Below are 16,677 nucleotides of genomic sequence, written 5' to 3'. Positions count from 1 at the left end.
GAATTGAATATTCTGAGTGACCCTTAGGCTACTGTTACGGGGGAAATATGTTTAATTTTCCTTGGCCATGCATGGCAAAACAAAGTTTGTAGGCAGGCTAATTGATTGGGCACGGGCGAAAACAAAAATGTAGTCAGAAGGCTGCCTTGAAAAGAGTTAAGAAAGACCCCTCGGGCTTATGGTAAATAGGCTTCGTTTTGGAGTCGTTTTGTTTGGTTCGTTGTTTACATGTGCTTGGGAAAGGCGCTATATAAATTCAAGCTATTACCAATGTAATTCGATTTAGAAGAAGCCTGAAGGCCTATGTATTTTTTGTTGTTGCGTGCAATAGATATTAGCTATATAGGCCCGCTATGAATGGGAGCATCACGGGATCTCATTATTTTAATACAACATGTGGTCTACTTTATGTAAAATAGTGCACAAAGTAAACAATCCTGAATTATAACAGCAAAGCGGAGCATGATGAGGCACGCTGTCTGACGTAGCTATACTTTTTTCTTTTTTTTTTATAAGGGGAGGGGGGGGACATCAGACTATAGCCCCCCTCAACACGCACGGATAGAGAGAGACAGGGGGAGACGGTGAGCATCGCCGGAGTTAACCCGTGTTGTTTACAGTCAGATCGCCATAGAAGAACTGCTGCTGGCTTCCCATGCAGTGAGGAGCGATGGATGGATTGATCATGTGGAGCTCGCTGGAGCGGAGAGGCGCACAATAGAGCGCCTCTCACACCGTGTTTAATTGCGGATTATTAAAGGGTGGTGGTGGTGGTGGGGGTATCAAACGGAGGAGAGGAGAGAGCACAACAAGAAGGAGAGACGCTCTTTATCAACGGAGGAGGAGGTGGTGGTGGTGGGGGAGAAGACCCAGAGACGGCAGACTGTGGCGGGGACCGTCATCATAATAACGGCAGCAAGCGGAGGACCACCACCGATCGGAGCGGCGACGCCAGGGCTCCGGATGGTGCCACCGCCGCCGCGGAGAAGATGCGACGACACGGCTGGCTGATAGTGCTGCTGGCGGGCATCATGTCGTACCCGGAGAGAGCCCTCGGAGCCCCGCAGAGAGAAGGTGAGCCGAGCGGCGGCGGCGGCTTGTGTGTGTCTTGTCTGTCGGTGGAATGCAATGAAAGCACTCAGTGATGATGCTGGAGAAAGGGGAGGGGGGGTGGGGGGGGGGTGCAGTCAGTCTATGAGGTTATGAAAAGGCCTACATGGGGGGGATAATAGTAGCCTATACATGACTGAAAAGACCGCGGCAATAATAAAAAGGCGAAACAACATAATAACCGCGATAGACCGTATAGGCTATACCTGAATCAATGAATCAACAAGAATAGCTCGGCAACGGAGTGATGTTGACGCGACGACGGTCAAAATATTTGCATTCAATTAAATAACGGTATAGACTGGAGGAATATTTTAGTTCCGGCCCTATAGTCCCCCTCGGTGGCATTTAGAAACAGCATTATGAATAGTAAACGTTTGGTCAATTGAATATAGCTTATGTTTATTAATAGCCTACACTTGGCAATGAACATATTTTCGTGGTTTAGGCTATTGTTATTAACCCCCTGTTTGCCCCGTTTCCTCGTGATGTGGCAGTGCATATGTGATGTGTTTGTGTAATGTGTGCCGTCATTGTATGGTGGTGTATTGTTTTGATAAAAAAAGAAGAAGCTCTTGGCACAGGGCTGGTGGAATAGGCCCCATGTTATGTTCCTATTTATATGCAGTGTCTGTCTGGACGTCTAGGGGAAGATGAAAGAACTGCTTCTTTGCACAGGAATTGTTTACCAGTTCAGTTTTATAGCCACTTGGTTATGGTAGTGGGCTAGCTTTAGATATATATTTTTGGAACCACACAATACTAAAATCCTGTGGATGCATGCACTGCATGATTAGACATTATTATGGCTTTAGAAAAATATTCTTATTATGTACAGTGTCCTTTCTTCCTATCACACAGAACAATGGAGTTCAAAATGATTCATGGTGAAAAAAACGAAAATTGTGCTCATGAATTGTATATTCTATATATTTTTTTTTCTCTCTCAATTTCAGAATGTAATTTTGAGTTTTGGTATTTTAAAATACAAACAAGGCTTTAAGGAGCAGCCCATACATGGCTATACACATAGGGACACTGCAGGTGTTTTTAAATGCTAAACTCATCCTTACTCACCTTTTCTGAGGTCATCTGGCCACCAGCCCAGTCAAATGACTCTACCTCACCTCATTCGACGTGTTTTGTTGCACATCTTTGTAGAGGGACTGGCAAAAACAGGTCTCTGCCAAAGTGTTAATCACAGTTCGGTCCTGCATGTTAATCTAACATCAGTAAAAGTCTTTTGTTTTAGATCTGACTGTGAGTGGACCATCGCTCCTGTTCCCATGGGATATGCAGTATAGCGCCGACGATGAAACGACATCGCCTTTGCTGTGTTAATGTGCAGTGTTTGCACTATTGCAGTCTATAGTAAATGGACATAGTATTGGAGTGGATTTCTTTCCAGAGGATCGGGTGGTGACAACATTTGTAGTACTGTAACAGTAGACTCCAGACTTGTAAATAGTCATTCAGCACTTGTCATGCTCAGTCAGGGCAATGTGCATACCTCAGACAAAGTGTCAAGATTGTACTAGCTATCTATCCTGACCTATACTGAATCCTCTGGGTTTTGCCGGGGACAAATCTGGCACCTTTCTGACAATTGACACGGCGTCATTATATTAGGACTCTATGTAAGCCTCTCCTCGTTGAAACCTGACTCATACTTTGTTGTACGCAGGTGTCGCTCAGCGACAATATCCAATCTGAAAGCTCACACTGAGAGCTTGTAGATGTGCTATTTGCAGTGAGTGATGTACGATGAACTATATATAAATGAAGCATGAGCCTGTATTTGACGTCATGTTCAGATGTTGCCTACTATACGACACTGGTTTTCAACGTCCGGTCCGGGGGAACACCAGGCGGTCCAAATGGACCCTTATGTTATACTGTAACTCAGAGGAGGAACACATGGATCCATTTGGCTCAGAGATAAATTAACGCAGATTTATATATACAGGTGTGTATATATATTTTTTTATATATTTTTTATATATTTTTTGTGGCTTTTTTGCTGCCATTTAAATTAACACTGAATTTCACAGTGAACATTGGGATCCCAGAGCTTAAACAGGAATGACTGAGTCATAATTGCCAGCTGCAGCAAGCTCTTATATGAACAGCTATAATCAGTTTGTGTGCCTCTGCCTCAGCTCACGGCTTCGCGTTGCAGCGTTCAGACTATGGGTTTTATGGGTAAGTCTCCAATTGGCTTAGAGGCAGCCAATGATGAAAAAGTCTCTACTTCTATGGTCGCTATAGTAGAGGTAGATCAGCGGTCCCCAAACTGTTTTGGCCGTGCACCCCCTGTTACCTCCTGACCCAGCTGACGCACCCCCCAACGCTCAGTCTCGTCGTGTCTGGCCGAAAATGATACATCTTTTACAGAATGTCACTTTACTGAGAGACATGCAGCTGCTGTATACTCCCACAGCTGCTCTAAACATCTCCTTAACGACAGTGGTTTACAGGATTTTGCCATTTGTGCTAAATAACACCATAAAACTGCCATTACCCTTTTCATGTCACGCACCCCCTACTCCCTATAGAGGGCATTCGCGCACCACAAGGGGTGCACGGCGCGCACCACAAGGGGTGCATGGCGCGCACCACAAGGGGTGCACGGCACGCACCACAAGGGGTGCACGGCGCGCACCACAAGGGGTGCACGGCGCGCACCACAAGGGGTGCACGGCACGCACCACAGTTTGGGAACCCCTGAGGTAGATCAACATGTTGTCCAGCCGCAAGCAGCTGGCAAAAATGGAAGAAAAAAAGTGTAGCCTACACTCACTCTCAGAGTTACAGACCTGTGAGAGTCCATTTGGACCCCCCGGTGGGCCCCCGGACCAGACGTTGAGAAACGGGGGCCTAAGGGATTTCAATGCAACCTTAAAGTAATGAATTAGCTCAGTGGTTCTCCACCAGTGGTCCGGGGACCACCAGTGGTCCTTGAGGGGGTTCCAGGTGGTCCCCAGCTAAAGGATGGAGAGTAACCAAATGGACCCTTATAGATCTTTGACTCTTGAGAGTTTAAAATGAAACCATTTTTTCATCATTTTACGCTCTCAAGAGTTACATTATTGTTAAACGTCTGCGTTACTTAATTTACAAGAACTCTACACAAACTAACTAACGTTTGCCTGTTACCTCTCCTAATGGTACCAACATCAATACAGCATGAATTTGTGTGTGTCAACGATAACAAAATATTCTTTAGTCTTGGGTCTGAGAGGCTAAATGTCATCAAATGGTGGTCCGTGGCTCAAATGCTGAATAAAATAATGGGACTTGATATGAAAAAGGTTGAAAACCACTGAATTAGCTGAAGGGTATTTAACCACCCTGACCCCTGACCCTTCTTTCTTACAGATGGTTCGCTCCTCCCAATCAACCACGTTGAGGTACAAATATCAAACGCCCCCCCTAAACCCTCCCTCTCTCTGACCTCAAATAGTCGACCTTCCTGATTTCTTGTGTTAACCCTTCCCATGTACACAGCAAAAGAACCCCGAGTGGTTAATCTAACTCCCAAAGTGTAAAAAAAAAGAAAAACAGGTTTACACTTTCAGAGCTAAATGAACACTTGTATTTGACTGTGTATAGCACTCACGTCTTGCCGAAATGACTATTTTCTCCCTCTGCTTCTCAACTGTGTGTTTCCTTAAGTGGAATGCCATTTCCGACATTTCTTACCCCCCTCTCTCCTCCTGCTTTTAATCCTATAACTGGAATGGTACAGTATGTATGTGTACTCTCCCGTTTTCAAACTTTTTTAATTCTTTAATTGCAGCCTCTCCTTTCCTTTTAAATGATCTAGGCACTGGTGTTCTCTAAACTGGGTTGGTTTATTTGAGTTGTTTTTCTTTTCCTGATTTCTAAATGAAACTGTCATCTGTTCTCTCCCTCGTCACTGACCCAAACCCCAAACAGTGTCGCCCCTCCCCACCCGCCCTGCTCCCAGTGATGGATGAAGTACGGTATTCAAAAAAGTAGAAATGTATTGTCACCAAAGTATACTTCAAGTACCAAAAGTAAAAGTATACTCATTATGCAGAATGGCCCATTTCACAAGTTTTCAAATGTATAGAAAATGTATAAAAAAGACCATTTGAAAATAGCAGATCTACAAGCTCACAAGGCGTCGCAAAGTGACACGTTGTGAGCTTGTAGATTTGCTATTTTCAAATTCAAATAGTATATTATTTATAGGTCTGAGGTTTTGTAGTAATAATCCAAATCTACAAAGTAACTCTAGTCACTAAAGTTTTCATATAATTGTAGTGGAGTAAAAAGTACAATATTTGCCTTTGAGATGTAGTGGAGTAGTGAGGTAAAATGATTGAAAATTGAAAATACTCGGGTAAAGTGAAAAGAAATCTAAATTGTACTTTATCTTGAACAAATAAAAAGTACAGAAAACTACTTCACTCCGTATACATCATCAACACAGTAACAAACGCAACCAATTTTGTTCAAGAAGGGACAGAGAGAAGCAAAAGCTTTATTTTGTCCGGCCCCCATCTTACTCGAGTACATGTACTTAGTTACTTTCCACCACTGCCTGCCTCGAACCTCCGTTCCCCCCCACCCCTCCTTTAGTGTGAAGCGCCGGCAGTGTAGCCTTGAGCAGTGAAGTGATACAGTAAATCTCTCGTTCCTCCTGCCTTGTGTCTCTCGTCCTCTCTCACTCTCTATTTCCACCTATTTCCCTCCCTCCCTCCCTCCCTCCCTCCCTCCTCCTCTCCTCCTCCTCCTCCTCCTCCTCCTCCTCCTCCTCCTCCTCCTCCTCCTCTCCCTACTCCACCTCCTCCTCCTCCTCTCCCTACTCCTCCTCCTCCTCTCCCTACTCCACCTCCTCCTCTTCCTCTTCCTCCTCTCATACTCCTCTTCCTCCTCCTCCTCCTCCTCATCTTCCTCCTCCTCCTCCTCCTCCTCTCCCTCCTCCTCCTCTCCCTCCTCTCCCTCCTCCTCCTCCTCTCCCTCCTCCTCCTCCTCTCCCTCCTCCTCTCCCTCCTCCTCCTCTCCCTCCTCCTCCTCCTCCTCTCCCTCCTCCTCTCAGTCTCTCCCTCCAGGGTGGCGTCCCTCTCTCCGCCGCCCTACGTGGTCATCCTCATCTCCTGCTCCGGCCTGGTCTCCTTCGTACTGCTGCTCCTCACCTGTCTGTGCTGCAAGAAGGGAGGAGTGGGGTTCAATGTAAGTCTCCAACATGTAAGAGAAACCACCTATTCACCTCGTCTTGTCTTTGTCTCGTCGTTGTATTGGGCCGAAAAAAAAGCATGTTGCTAAAAAGCATCGATGCATGGGGCTTACAGGGTTAAAACGTGTTACTCTTCATTACAATTAACACTGATCAACATTGGTTTTAGACCTCCAAACTACACTGTCTGCATGTTGTGTGTAGTAGTTGTCGTGCAGTTGTATTGTGTATTGTGTGTAGTAGTTGTCGTGTAGTTGTATTGTGTATTGTGTGTAGTAGTTGTCGTGTAGTTGTATTGTGTATTGTCTGTAGTAGTTGTATACGAGCATGGGTGGATAAAGCCTCATTTAAGGCACTACTTGATGCATCCAGTGGTGGAAAAAGTACTCAATTGTTTTACTTAAGTAAAAGTATGGAATTGAAAATATACTTGAGTAAAAGTACAAAAGTATCGGCATCAAAATGTACTTAAAGTACTAAAAGTAAAAGTACTCATATTGCAGAATGTCCCATTTCACAAGTTCAATGCGTACAATGCGCCGCGTTGCGCCGCATTGTGTGCATTGTCGTGTTGCGACGCATTGTGAGCTTGTAGATCGGCTATTTTCAAATGGCCGAAATGTATAGGGTTGAAGTGTATGTTTTCTAATCAAAATTAAAATCGCCAAAGTAACTAGTAAGTTTTCAAATAATTGTACGGAAGTAAAAGTACAAATTTTGTCTCTGGGATGTAGTGGAGTAGAAGTAAAAGTACTGGAAATTGGAAATACTCAAGTAAAGTACAAATACCTCAAAATTGTACTTAAGTACAGTACTTACGTAAAAGTACTTAGTTACTTTCCACCACTGGATGCATCACATAAGGACCTCCTCCTGCTTTGTGTAACCCCTATGTATTTGCATTATGAGTATACTGTTCACTATATTGCACCTTATTTAAAATTGTGTATGTTGTACTCCGAGCATGCTCCAATGGTCTTCCCAGATTAAATAAATAATCAATAATAAATACAACAGGGGGTCCGGGAACCCTAGGGGGTCCTCAGAGCTACTAGGTATAGGGGGTCCGCCAAATCTTTGTGTAATAGGATTCTTTTTTTTTTACATTAATCACTTGAACCCTAGCATCGCTAGTCTGAGGGGAACATTAGCCGAAAATAGCAGATCTGCAAGGCGTTGATGCAAACAAGAAGACCCCTAGCTGATATGCAATATTAGTATTTCAGGAAAACATTCACATGAAATCAGTAGGCCTATTATCTACACTACAGTAGATAACACTGTAGTCGCTGTCGGTTGAGGTCGCTAGGGGTTTTAGATTTTTTTAGTTTTTTCTTTCATAAATCTTTGCTATTTTAAATCATTTGCATTGTTGCAGTCGCTCTGCTTGTCTGGAGCAGATAAGATGATAGCAACAATGTCGCAACATTTCATTACATTAAAATAATTGTAGGCACACAATTAAAACCAAAATACACTGGAAGTATAGTGTTGGGTTTTGGCTCTCGTTTTAACGCAATATTGCGTTCGTATGACTTTCATTAGTGTAAACTGGATTTGTGGCCCTGTGCTACGAGGTACAATCTGCCGCCGTTGTACATTGCACTATAATTGCCCGTTTAAGTATGCTATAGTAGGCAGGCACGGTGATTTACTATTCATGAGGCGAGGAGAGTATACCCACCAACTGTAAATAAACTGCCGCTGTAATCCTCTTAACGATTTTGATATTAAAGTAGAAACTGTATCCCAGGTCAACAGAGAGACACGTCTCTCGAGTTTCAGGATTTGCACCTGTGCGCGGCAGACTGTGCGCCACAATATGCAGAGCTGTGTGCGCATGCTTGCGTGTACTTCTTCTACTCTGTGCAACTGGTCTGTTGCTCTAATACAGTAATTCCCAAACGTTTCATTTGTTTTTAAAGATTAGTTTTTTGGCTTTTTGCCTTTATTTGATAGTTATTACTGAAGACAGACAGGAAAGTGGGAGGGAGAGAAGGGGAGAGACATGCAGCAAAGGTCGTCATGAACGGGACTCGAACACGCGACGCGCTGAAAGGCCAGAGCCTATATGTGGCATGCGTCCATGGACCACTTGGCCAGCGGCCGCCCCATAAATATATTTTTTTGTAAATGTAGGAAAAGAAAATGGGAGTTTTACTCGAGTCGTGACCCATAAAAATTGGTCCGTCACTCACAAATGGGTCCCAAGTTCCCAGCCCACTGTTTTGGAACCAGTGGCTCTAATATACTGTCTAGTGCTGCTGTAACACGATGCATGCTGTTGCCGAATGCTTAATGTCAAGTGATTATGCAGAGTATTGTGTATAAGTGTTTGTCCTCTACCGTCACATTGCACTAAATGTGATTATTGCAAGTGGAATCTGATAAGAGCTTCAGCTAAATCCTTAAGAAAATATATAAATAGAGGGGCAAACTGTGGTCGTCCATGAGTATACACACACACACACACACTGGGGAGATGGCGTGTCCTCATTTGCAGTGTGGAGGCAGGCAAGGGACCCAGTAAATCCAGACTCCCTTTTGCGATAAGCACCCTTTGCAGTCGATGACTGCAACTTGATGAGGAAGAAGAGCTCAATAATCCTCTCTCATTCTAATTGTGTATAAGCCCTTGTTATGACCCGACAGTGCGTTTCGCCGTAACTTGCGCTGGCGGACAGTGTGTCATTAGTGGTGTCACAATGGCTGCATTCACCTTCTCGTCTGTCCTCCATTGTAAATCTCTACTTGTGGTGTGTAGTTGGGTCGGCCATGGCGCTCACACACACACACACACACACACACACACACACACACACACACACACACACACACACACACACACACACACACACACACACACACACACACACACACACACACACACACACACACACACACACACACACACACACACAGAGTGCCAGTTCAAAAGAATGGAATCTCACTCAGCACGGGGCGTGCCAAACCGCTTTGTCCGGAATTGATTTAACCACTTGAACCCTGGCATCCCAATTCTGGGGGGGGGGGGGGGGGGGGGAACATTCGCCAAAAATAGCAGACACAATGGGAGCTTGTAGATCAGTTATTTTTGGCTAAGAAATGTGGTGTAAAGGGGGAAAAAAGAGCACACCAAGTACGGATAAGCATGGAGGGTTTGAAGTGGTTAAAGGGACACTTCACCCTTTTTGCAAAACAATATATGTTAATGACGTTTAGAAGATTTAGAACACATTCCTGGACTACAATTCCCATAATGCTTTGGTGCACTGCTCCTCCTTGTGGCTAGGCGAGGGCTAGTCTTACTGAGACAACATGTAGTCCAGGAAGGAAGTGAGACCAGTGTCTGTGCGTCCGAGCGATTCCCAAGCAGGTTCTCAGGGAAGGAGCGCTCGTTGTACCACGCCGCCCCGCCCTACTACTAGTAGCCAAGGAAAGCGCCGCCCGCGCAGGCGGAACCTCACCTTCTAATACAAACACAAAACCCCATTCTGCCAGCTGCCTCGCTAGCCTAGTGGATTACTACACCGACTTGTAATACCATGCTTCACGCGTTCGCGCCCCACTGCCGCCACCTCTTTTACTACCGCAGACTTTTTAATAGTTTTTGGATTAAGGTTGGTGAGGGGTTCGTTAATAGTTTTTGGATTAAGGTTGGTGAGGGGTACGTTAATAGTTTTTGGATTAAGGTTGGTGAGGGGTACGTTAATAGTTTTTGGATTAAGGTTGGTGAGGGGTACGTTAATAGTTTTTTGATTAAGGTTGGTGAGGGGTACGTTAATAGTTTTTGGATTAAGGTTGGTGAGGGGTACGTTAATAGTTTTTGGATTAAGGTTGGTGAGGGGTACGTTAATAGTTTTTGGATTAAGGTTGGTGAGGGGTACGTTAATCGTTTTTGGATTAAGGTTGGTGAGGGGTACGTTAATCGTTTTTTTGGGGTGCATTAAAAAGATTGGATTAAGGTTGGTGAGGGATGCATTGCTCCCCTGCTTGCGGTTATGTTTAGGTTAGAGTTAGAGATAGGGTTAGTACTAGTCATAGAGTACTAGTAGGCATAAACACAGCCCAGCGCTTCCTACTTCCTACAACCAATCACAGCGCTCCAAATTCAACTTGCGCTTGGGAATCGCTCGGACACGTCTGTGACATCATGGACACGGCTAAAATCTAAAATATCTAAAACCACATATTACACACATAAAGACCCCAGGAAAGTGTTCTAAATCTTCTAAATGTCATTAACATATTACTTTAGCAAAAAGGGTGAAGTGTCCCTTTAAGAATGAAACGTAGGCCTAACCTGTCGACGTAACCTTCCTCTTTTACTCTTCTTTCCACGTTGATAACTTGGTGGCTTTTCCACACTTTTAATGTTTTACCTTTTCCGATCTCTCTCCCTACGTGGCCGACCAGGAGTTTGATAATGCGGGGGAGGAGTGTTCTGGGGCTTCCAGCCCCGTCCAGGAGGACAGTCTCTCCTCCTGCCCCTCCCTTCCTGAAGTGTACACCCTGCCCGTCAGGGACAGACCCATCTGCCCAGCGCTGCAGGAGGGAGCAGGTAAGACCCCCCCCCCCCCCCCCCCCCCCCCCCCGCCAGTGGTCCTTGAGGGGGTTCCAAGTTAACCTGACTCCGCCAGATGGGGCAGCAGAGAGTACACTGGGTTCCGGGGGAACCCAGTGTACTCTCTGCTGCCCCATCTGGCGGAGTCAGGTTAGTTCCAAGTGGTCCCCAGCTAAATGGATGGAGAGTTGGTAACCAAATGGACCCTTATTTAGGTTTTTATAACTCTTGAGAGCGTAAGAAGAAAATAAAAATTAAAAAAGAATTACGCGCTCAAGAGTTAAATTGTTGTTAAACACCTGCACTACTTAATTTACAAGAAGTCTAGACAATTAGAAGAATTGTTATTTTGATCAACGTTTGCCAACATCAATACAGCATGGAAACGTGGACACGTTTTGGGTCTGAGAGGTTAAATCAAATCAAATGGTGGTCCGTGGCTCAAATGCCGAATAAATAATGGACCTTGATATGAAAAAGGTTGAAAACCAATGCATTGAATGCCTCTCTCACTCCTGGCACTAATTGCTGTTGGTGGCATGCACTTTTGTTGATCAATGAATCAATTGAAGCTTCTCCTATGTTGCTTTTGTTAGTCACTCTGTCTAAAAAAATGTTAGTGTTGTTGAACTGCGGTAGAACATTGAATTATATAACTAGCTAGCTGGTATAACTCCAAGTATTATGAAAGCGATAGGGTATGTTTTTTGAATGACTGTGCTGGGACCCCCAAAAAGAAAATAATTCAGGTAACCAGAAGGGAATGTCTGCGCACAGTATAATATTGCTCTCCCATGCTTTCATTAATTAAAGAAGAACGTTTCGCCCATGCAAGGGCTTCATCAGGACCCGATGAAGTCCTTGCATGGACAAAATGTTCTTGTTTAATTAAACGGCAGATAAATATGGTACACATTTGAGGAGCAGTTGAGTTGCACCCTGACCACCACCTGCAGTTGGTAGTGGGGATGTTAAAGGTTATTATTATTAATATTATCCACATAAATGCCTGGGGGAAAGAAAAAAAATCAATAATGCATGGCGTTTTGAAAGTGTGATAACTAGCTGAAGAGAGAGGCAGATCCTAGCCGTGCTGGATGTAGACGAATGCACCAAAATGTTTGATATAGTCAACATAGGGAGGGGGAGCAGTTCTGGTTATCCATGCTGAAGGCAAAAAGTACAAAGACAACCACAGGGCTGCTGAACACTGAACAGACTGCCAGCGTTGGCACATATTTCACACTTGATAGAGCTGCCGCTTCCACAAGCACGGCAAGGCAACTTCAACCAATGCTCGACCAGTTCATTCATTGCCACTAGGGATGTTCAAGGGATATTTCACTTTAAAAAAACAAAACTTTTGTTCATTTTATCGTCTACTCAGGCTTTTGTGAACACCCTGGACAGTTTTTAAGTTGCTTGATTCAGTATTTAGATATGTGGTATTGATTTTAGCTGCCCCGCCCCCTTCCTATACAAACCCATTGTAACTTCAACCTCCATTTGAACCATATTAGATTAATCAAAAATACCCGTTCTTTTTTCTGGTGACTGATACCGTCCTCCTAAAGGGCTCGTACACACTGCACGATATTTCCTCCGATTTTGCTGTCGGGGAGCATATTTGGCGCTCGCCGACAAAACTCCCGATCTGACGCAAGATCGGGCTTTGATCACAGAGGTTTTGCTCGGCTGTGTGTGAAAGGAGCTGCGAGAAGATCCAGCGCCGATAAAAGCGCCCGCCGACGCCTTCCCGAGTGTTTTTCTGAATATCTAGCAGGTTTGATATTTGGCTCTCTCTCTCTCCGACTGGACATCATACAGTATCAACACTTGCAACAAATGTTTTCCCCATGCATGCATATTAAAATCCTGCTTGATTGCTATTCGTCTTGTACAGCAGCAGTAATGTCAGTAAGAATAAACAGCCCAGTGGTTTTCACAATGCTGAATACTGTCCTCCAGTATGCCTAGATAGTTTCAATCCACGCACGCACGCACGCACGCACGCACGCACGCACGCACGCACGCACGCACGCACACACAGCTTTGGGTGCAGGCTTTAGTTCCGACACTATTATTGGTCCGACAACCTACCTCAAACCCTAACCCTGACCACAAGCACGGGAGCAGCGCATGTTCGAGCGCTAGTCCGACTCTTGTTCCCCCATGTCGGACTAATTCTCCGTCGGAATTACCATCGGATCCCCACTGCTTTTCCCAGAACTTGAATGACAGTGAATGGGAATGAGTTGAGGGGATGAAAAGCTATTACAGGAAACTGGTATACGTTTTTGTACGATATGTGGCCTTAAGGCCTTTTGGGCGGGAACCCCTTTTGGTGTTAGCATTATGTTATGCTTTAGCTATTGAAAAATAGCAGATCTACAAGCTCATAGCGCGCCACCGAGTGGCGCGCTACGAGCTTGTAGGTCTGCTATTTTTGAAAAATCGAAGAACCACTGACATAGAAACATAACTTTTTCAGAAAACTGTCAGGATGTAGAAGACATATAGAATCTGATCTCAGGTCAAAATGGGTTAAGGCCTATTCATACTCCCGTTTTAGGTGATAGGGTGACCACTGAAAACTACAACATGACGTCACGCCGCGGTGGTAAGCAACTCACCGCTCACCACAACACACCTCTCTGTTTTTACTAACCACCTTATCACCTAAAACTGAAGTATGAATAGGCCTTAACCCATTTTGACCTGAGATCAGATTCTAAAAATGTCTTCTACATCCTGACAGTTTTCTGAAAAAGCCAACGTTCTATGGAGTGGTTCTTCGATTTTTCAAAAATAGCAGACCTACAAGCTCGTAGCGCGCTATGAGCTTGTAGGTCTGCTATTTTTCAATAGCTAAAGCATAACATAATGCTAACACCAAAAGGGGTTCCCGGCTCCCGCCCAAAAAGTTGTGAATAGACAATCACCAGCGCTCAAGGAAACGCCCTTCGGGTAACATTTACAAGCAGACATGGGCAGCATATGGATGCGTTTTGGCAGAGGACATTATTGTGGGTGCTGGCGATTCTTTGTGCATCTGGTAAAGAAACTTGCTTGTTGAGACTCGAGTTGTGCTCAGATCTTCTTTAGCGACTACTGACATCTAGTGTGAGTGACCACTGACCACCCTCTCTGAACAAATCTCTGTTTCTCACTGTTGTGTCCGTCTCATTTTACAGATCCCAAGTCCCAGTGTTTCAGAAGACACACTCTCAACTACCTGCAGGAGATCGGGAATGGCTGGTTTGGCAAGGTGAGCTTTCAAGGAGACAAGTAGCCTACAGTTTGACCTGTTTGTGCTGGCCATCGTCTAACAAGGGCACTACTGGTTCCCAAACAGTGGGCCGGGACCCACTTGTGAGCCTTGGGCACATTTTTATGGGTTTCCTACATTTCGTTTTGAATTATTATTATTTCAAAACGAGCTACATTTTCAGTAATTTCATGGAGACTAAATAGACTAAATGGAGAATAGAAATAATTTCTAAATAAATTAGAAAACAAATGTTTAAGAAATAGTGAAAATAGACGATCTACAAGCTCACAACGTGACATTTTGACATTCTCTTTGAAGGGACTCTTCCTCTCATAACCACAGTAACTCATCCTTAACAGGGCAATATGTTATTTATTTCTGGCTAATACTGGCTTCCCACCAGATGGCATGAGCCATAATACTTTATGACTGATGCAGCCAACCCCTTTGATGTTTAGGCCTCACTCAGACCTTTACTGCATTGCTGTATGCTTGAATGAATGTTTTGTAGTGTCATGGCCGCCCCAATGCATTTCCAATGGAAGTCACAAGGACCACATGGTCAGTAAAGGTCTGAGTGAGGCCTTAGATTGCACATCTACTATATCTAGGTTTTGGAGTTGGAGAGAGTGAGGACCAATCTCCTCTCAGCTCTTGTAAAATGCAAACTCATCTCTTAAAAAAGTACGTCACACTCTCTCTCTCTCTCTCTCTCTCGCACGCACGCACGCACGCACGCACGCACGCACGCACGCACGCGCACGCACACACACCCCTTTCTCTCTCTCTCTTTCTACCTCTACCTCTTCCTCTCATCATATTTTCCTGCAGGCGCTCTCTGAAGTATCCTCTTGGCTTGATTTATTAACCAACACACGTCTTCCTTTCTACCTGTTTGTTTTTAGCCGTGTGATCTGTTACATTTTCTTTCTAGGGACACAGGAATATTCTCTGATGGTTATGGGATGGAGCTCGATAACCGTTACCCGAAATAATCCGATAACAAGCGTATTGAGTACCCGTTATCAATAAGCTTTGGGCTTATCAAGCCTATGTTATTAACCCCTTTTGGTGTTAGCATTATGTTATGCTTTAGCTATTGAAAAATAGCAGATCTACAAGCTCGTAGCGCGCCACCTCGTGGCGCGCTACGAGCTTGTAGGTCTGCTATTTTTGAAAAATAGAAGAACGTCTGACAGAAACATAGCTTTTTCAGAAAACATGTCATTTTCAAACAGACATTTTTAGAATCTGATCTCAGGTCAAAATGGGTTAACAGCCCATGATGTCATGTTTAGACAATCCAGACAAGAGGCGATAAAGAAATAAATGTAATCACCCACACGGGCACAAACATGTCGGTCTAAATGTGTATCGATACCTGCCAACCAGCGCTGTCCGGGTAAACAAAATGACACTTTTAAAGTGACGTTACACATTACTGTAACCAGTTAACAGTATCTTTAATATTCTTTTCTTAGTAAAAAGGACAATTATTTTATTCCGTCTGTTAGAAAGGCACTGTATTTGAAGGCCCTTGAAAAATATACGTCTGTCCACAAAATAATAGAAAATGCTCGATAGTGGACTGGGCCCGATAAGAACCCGGCTCGATAAGCCTGATCCATAAGGTGCTCGTTATCAATACATATTAACGAGCTCCATCCCTACTGATGGTTGCTTGAAAGGTGTTTCGTCTAACAACATACGCTTCATTTACTGTTAGCCTTGAGGTTGGTTGGTCATCCTGGATAAGGGCAACAAAATGCTTCAGATGTCATGAAATTGTACGCCTGATTTATACAAGCGCCGGCTTGCTGAAATACGACCAATGGCTTGTGTAAAAGTACAAAAGTACTGGCATCAAAATGTACTTAAAGTGTACTCATGTAGTCAATGTACTCATTGGTTTCAAATGTATAAACTTCTTTTGAAAATAGCAGATCTACAAGCTCACAATGCGTCGCACTGTGAGCTTGTAGATCGGCTATTGCATATAGGGCTGAAGTCATTAACGTATGTTTTGTAATATAATCGGCCTGAGGTCTTAATGGATGAAGTTATTCTTAAGTTCTTCCCTTCTAACTATTGCCATTTTATTATTTCATCCACCTGGCCTCCCTCCCTTTCTCTCCATCCATCCCTCCCTCCCTCTCTCTCCCTCCCTCCCCCTCTCCCTCTCTCTCCATCCCTCCATCCCTCCCTCTCTTCCTCCCTCTCTCCATCCCTCCCTCTCTCCTTCCCTCTCCCTCTCTCTCCATCCCTCTCTCCCTCTCTCTCCCTCCCTCCATCCCTCCCCTCTCCCTCTCTCTCCATCCCTCCCTCCATCCCTCCCTCTCTTCCTCCCTCTCTCCATCCCTCCCTCTCTCCTTCCCTCTCTCTCTCTCCCTCTCTCTCTCCCTCTCTCCCTCTCTCTCCCTCCCTCTCTCTCTCCCTCCCTCCATCCCTCCCTCTCTCCCTCTCTCTCCATCCCTCACTCCCATCCCTCTCTCCCTCTCTCTCCATCCCTCACTCCCTTCCCTCTCT

The 16,677-nt window shown here is 44.6% G+C and overlaps 1 protein-coding gene across 1 annotated transcript in view; it reads left to right on the top strand.

Annotated features, from left to right (window-relative positions):
• mboat7 (membrane bound O-acyltransferase domain containing 7) overlaps positions 1–16,677 on the top strand; it is a 184,530-nt gene that overhangs the window by 38,628 nt on the left and 129,225 nt on the right. The gene's annotated exons all lie outside the window — the stretch shown is intronic.

Source organism: Electrona antarctica (genome assembly GCF_951216825.1).
Source record: "Electrona antarctica genome assembly, chromosome: 6".
Lineage (NCBI taxonomy): Eukaryota > Metazoa > Chordata > Actinopteri > Myctophiformes > Myctophidae > Electrona > Electrona antarctica.
This window is presented reverse-complemented; position numbering and strand designations above follow the sequence as displayed.